The sequence below is a fragment of the Lichenostomus cassidix genome, chromosome 4 (assembly GCF_008360975.1).
Source record: "Lichenostomus cassidix isolate B80296 chromosome 4, HeHo_3.0, whole genome shotgun sequence".
In the NCBI taxonomy this organism is placed as follows: Eukaryota; Metazoa; Chordata; class Aves; order Passeriformes; family Meliphagidae; genus Lichenostomus; species Lichenostomus cassidix.
The window spans coordinates 9,458,729-9,464,733 of NC_139484.1; positions in this window are offsets into that span (position 1 = coordinate 9,458,729).

The following is a 6,005-nucleotide window of genomic DNA, read 5'->3' on the forward strand; positions in this document are numbered from 1 at the left end:
GTCCATACATCTATTTCCCAGTATATACCCTCTGAAATTTCTCTGGTTTTGACCAATTTAAGCTGAATCCTGAATCCTTCCTTCTGGTACTATAGACTGGTTCTCTACACAAAATTTTCTTTGACATCGCCTGCTAGATTTTTAGATTATTTCCATGGGGTCTTTCAGTTATCCTTGCAGAGAGAAAAATGTTGCAAGTTTTAGGTGTTGGCTAACAACTGAAAATGAATCTATCATGGTGACTGAGGCAAGGCATTTTTGCTGTGTTACAGCACTGACAGTTTGAAAGCTGGGCACTGGAGAACTGGCACTTCATTGCAAGAAAGAGGTGTGTAGCTATGGAGATACTTTTTTCTGAACTTGGCATTCTGAGTCACACTGAAAGTGAAATGTCTCACCAGTCTGGTGAAAATAGAATGGAAAACGAATGGAAATGGTGATGCTAATGTGGATCATTGCATTCAAGAACCTTCTCATTAAAATGCTCATGGCTGGCAGCACAGGTAATGAAATCCATCCACAAATAAGGTTTAGATACCTATAGGGATGTCTCTGTGTGTGTATTAAAGTTGTGTTATACCTCTGTCCTGAAACTAAATATTTTGGTTTTCTGTCAGACCCCAGAATTTAGTGGATTTTGGCAAAATCTCATCTGTACTGTAGGAGTTTATAATTTTAATTTGGAACAGTAGTTCCTAGCAGCATAAGGATAAGGATAATAAAGTTTTGATCATGCTGCAATTACATTTTCATTGTTAATCAGTTGGCAAATTGATGTTTAGCTGCTTAGCCACACTCTTGGTGTACCAAGACGTGAGAGAGGAGTCTGGTAGATCAAAAGAGGCAAAAGGAGCTGGGGGCTGTTAAGCGAGAATTAAATAGAAACACAACATATAAATAAATATAAACAGACTCTGCTGCTCTGCAAGTGTTTGCAGCTCATGTTTGGCTTTACACTGTTTTTCTTATTCTCTTGTGCTGAGCGTTGCATAACCCCTGTTCTCAGGAAAAGGTCCACTTGCACTTTATTTGAATAATAGAGTGAAGTGTGTTATGGAAAATCTGCAGACATGAATTGTATTGAGGTGGTCCAACATCTATTTATGGGGCTCTTAGACACTGGGAACTGACGCACCAAATGTTGAGAAAGTCCAAAATGATGTAATTTTTCCAATCAGGCTTTTAAAAAGCACATAATGATATATTTAAATGTTGTGATGCTGAAACCAGGACAAGAGGTTTTCTAAAAAGCTGTCAGACATTATATTTTGATTAATTAATGCCTGTTTTTCTACAGGCAAATGAAATAGAACATATTATAAACTAGGTAGACCCTGTGTCCTAGATTAGTTAAAATTATCACTTTGACAGGCACAGAAGATTAACATGCATGCTTTCCTCAAGGCATCCTGTCCTGCAATTTGGAATACAACATATTAATGTGGCTCCCTCAGCCTCCAATCTCTTAAAGCTCTTTGCGACATGGCATGGAGATCCAGTGCCTGTCTGCCATGGCACTCGGCACAGGGAATGTTTTCAACATGCCACAGACGATTTCAGCTCCTGCCAGGCAGAGGCTCCTCCTTTGGACACAGAGGCTGTTTGTGTAGAGCATAGTGTGATGGGAGAGCTAAGCTTTTACATGTGATGTGCTTGGGAAATGGCACAGGTTTCAGGGAGTTGACACATCTCACTCCCTGCTTGAACCAAGTCCCAGTCAGGTGCCTTGTTTCTCTCTTGCATCGCAGTATCATCATTCCCAGCTCACTTCCCCTTCTGTTTTGGGCTGATGCCATGTTTCTCTTTATAAGGCAAGGTTTTTAGGCCTCTGCTCCTCGAGGATTTCCTGAAATGTGGTAGAGGTCTTAATTATAGCAACATGTCCCAAGCTGAGCCAGCCCGAAGGGCACAGCCACCTACAAATTCTGGCCCTGTAAGGGATGTGGACCAGTGATCAATGGCTGTTAAGAGGCACCTGAGAGTTTGCCTGCTACCAGCTGTGCTGAAAATGTGACCTAGGAAATGTAGGAGACTGTGTGTACCTACAGTGCCATGTAGGTAAAGGAGTGACTGTGGGACGGTGGGGGCTGAGGAGAATATATCAAGACCATTTATTTGCACTGAACTCCTTTAGATATCCCAGACCAGGACTGATGGAGAGGCTGGGAGAACATGTTCCTTTTTCTTTTTTTAGGAGAGAGAGTTGGAGAGGGGAATTGAATCTAGGAGAAAAGTTGCAGAGTGACAAGAGATTTTCAGCTCTGTTCACAAGGATGAGGCAGGCCTAAGTCATCCCATCAGTCATATTGCCAGCAAAAAAAATCATTCTTGCAGTATCAAGAACTAACCTTCTTCCATGCAAAGCAGGTTGGCTTCCCATAACCAACTCAGGCAGGACATCTACAGGAGCTGAACCAACATTCACCAGGTATCAAGAGAATGAAATGTCTTCCTACCGATTTTTTTTTAAATCTTTTTGTGTGTAAACTCTATAATGCCTATTATATGACAGTGCCATACTCAGATGGGACTGAACTGCTGCTTCAAGGAAGGGCTTGCTGTTCTGAAAGCTGCTGTGTTGCCAGGACTGCTGTGAACAACAGGCACTTCTGGGAGTAACAGAGACCTATTACAAGCCGTAAAATTTGTTTTACCCAATTTTATCCCTCTCTCTCTTTGTAGTTCCCCAAATTCTCCTTCCACATCAGGTCCTGGATGACCCCTGAGGAGTGGCTTCGTGTCACATTTAATCTAACCCCGAGTTCCCCAGCATCATGCCCGGCAGCTGTGTGTTCCCACGGTGAGACATGCTTGGGAGGAATCTTTTGCAGAGGGGTGGAAAGAAAGGCTGAGCCATGATCGTGCACAGATGGTGAAAGAGCTCATGAGAAGGGGGAGAAACCGAGGCCTGTATTTGGTTTCCCTGCCTAGCAGAGATTCAAAACAAAAAATTGTTTAGTTGAAAAGGAATTCTCTCCATGGGGACCAAGTGCTACTCCAAACAATAGGATTATTTTTTCATTATTGCAGGAGTAGTAAAGATAGCATGCAGTTTTTATTTAGAAGTAATGGGAAGACTGGCTCCTGACTGTCTTTATTCTAGATGAAAGCAGTAGAATGGGTTTTAGTGCTATTCACAACTTTTGTCCACTGTGTTGTGACACCAAATATTTAACCAGCATTGCAGATTTGGAGAGATGACTAAAAATAACACAGTTGGTGAACTTACTTATTTCCGAGGTGTAATTTGAGTCACTGCTTTCACTGACTAAACTTAAAAACAAAACCAAACCAATAGAAACATTCTATTTATTAGGACTGAAGAGCCAGAATAATCCCAGAGGAGTTGTATAAAATAAATTTTATTTATATATCTACATACATACACAAGTACGGCTGCAGCAATAAAGATACATTGATTAGATTGCTTTAATTAACTGGCAAAGTCCTGCTAATATTACATTTTTCCAGTTTTATGATACTCCTTGCTCAAGGTAAAGGGCAGTCAGTGCTCAGAACTTTGCTTCTCACCCATCATCTCTTAGTTTATGTGAGCACTGTTTAAGTAACCACCCCAGCCATCCCATCCAAATTCTGGTGCAAGGATACTTGCTTTCTGAAGCTGTTTAGCTGGGACTGAGTTGCTGATGGCTGCCAGGAGCCAGGAAACTGGGATGTAATTGGCAGTAAGAGAGCTTTACTGGAATTGAAGCCTAAATCTCTGTGTTTATCTGAATTACCAGGCAGTTAACTTGAAAAATGGTCATTTATTGTGACGCTGGATGTGCAATTATTCAGGCTTGTAATTGACATCTCAAACACAAAAGCAGTGCTGTAAATAAGCTCTGCTCTTGTATTAGATAATTGCCCAATGTCAGATCAGTAATACATGGAGTGGCTAATTTTGGGAGCTGCTCTCAGATCTCAGCTCCAGTGCTGGATACTCAGGACTCTTTCCCAGCAGAGCTCGAAGAGGACCTCCAGCCTCCCAGATTCCTCTCACAACCACTCATAAGGCCAGTGAAACTGTGGAAGAAGAGACAAGTTTCAAGGCCAGGAGAAGCTGGAGGAAATCCAGTGACTCTTATTTGTTCAAGTCTCATTATTAAACAGATTTATTATTAAAGTGCTGAAGAAAGGTCTTCCAAAAAAACAGGAGCTAATTTAAAAGACTTTTGTCTGTGCCAAGAGGTGCTTTTTCAATTAACTATGTTTGAATTAACAGTGTTTGTTCACCTTGAATGGGAATTCCCAGATGCTTTTGCTGATGTGCATGTGTGACAAGATATCATTTCACTGGTACGTGATTCTCAGGAGACTGGAGAGAAAGGGAAAATCCCATATTTTGATCCTGAATTAATACAGGGACCAATCCCTTTTTCATTAAAAAAGTCAGTGAAGTTTCCATGGCTTTGGGGAGTTGATCCCTAAATAACAGAATTTTGCAAAACCATGATCGTTCTTCCTCCTCTTCTGAATACTGGCAAAGGGTGCCTTTTGGATGATTTCTTAGTGGCAAGAAATGTGTAAATGAAGACTCTTAATGCTGATGAGGAGTGCTACTCTATTTAAGAGCACCTCTCTCTCAGATGAACCCCTAATAAGCTCTGATAGCAATAATCATTGGTTGAGGGTGACATGGAAAACATTTCCTTCAGAGATGCAGTAGGTTGGGCCATGCTTTCCAAAGAAGAACTTGATGGGATTTAGAAGCCCACCATCCCCAGGCTGAAGGATGCATCCTACAAGGAATGTCACTTAAGAAGAACAGTCAGCTTTGGGAACAGGCATATGCAGGTCTGTCAATCTATTATCTTAAAACTGCAAGCTGTAGAGAAGAAGCTCTTTTCTCTGTTCAAATAGTATGTGACAAAATGAGGCCTTGGATGATGATCAGGAATCAGAGTTATTGTAGGAATGAATGAATAAATGTTTGATGTCATCTAACATTTGGCTTCTTCACCTTGTAAGACATTTCCTTGATTTGCAAACCTGAGGAAGCTGATGGAGTTTGTCTAAAAGCCTTGGTCGTCACACTTGGTCGTACACAATTCCTACAAGTCGGAACTCCATAAGGATAATATCAGAGTAGCTCTTGGAGTGTAATAGTAAACTTTGAGAATGAACACAGTAGCCCTTTTTTGGAACATAGGGTGAAGATGAAACTACAGCAGTTGCAATGTGCCAAGCAGAGCTCTGAGTAGTCCTACAACACACAGTGCAAACTCAGTGGAGCAGAACAGTTGCTCTACATCCGAGCTGGCATGCTGGCAGGATGCAAGGAATGTTGTCTTTTCAAATGCCTGGGAAATGAAGTGAGACCACAGTATATGTGTGAGGGGTTGGAGTTTCACTGATTTTTTTAACGTCTCTTTGAAAGAATTCCCCGTAATCTGCAGTCATTTCCTTTGCATGTGATCCCTTTATTTATGGCTTTAATATTAATCTGCAGTGTTGGATCTCTGCCTATTTGTCTTGGTCTAACAAAACTGTTGGAAGTTGCCCCTTGCCATGTTTCCTGTATCACTGATGCAGTGCTGGGGCAGGCAGATTTGTAGCAATGGTTTTAATATTGCAAGCAAAAAATGAACAGATTTTATTGATGCAGGTTTGAGGAAAATCCTTACTACTCCTCTTTGGTTTAGTTGGGGTTGTTTTGGTTGTGGTTTATTTTTTTAAGTGGAAACTTAAATTGCTTTTTTAGAATTGTGCTTTCATCTGTGTCTGCCTCTTCCCTTGTTGTGTTTGCTCTTGAGTCCCCAAAATTAGCAAGAATAATGTTCTAGTTTGCAGTGCAGTAGGAAAGAATAACTTGACTTTCTAAAATGTAATAAACAGTGCAAGACCTGGAACAAGTACAAAACTTTCAGACAAGGTGAAAGCCCCCAGAAGAATACCTCTATTCAAAATGTCTGTGGATGTCTGCAAATACTGCCAGCAGCTTAAGTCTTGTCCTTTTCCTTTCCAAACGTGTATTAGGTTTTCCTTTTAAAAATACATACTGT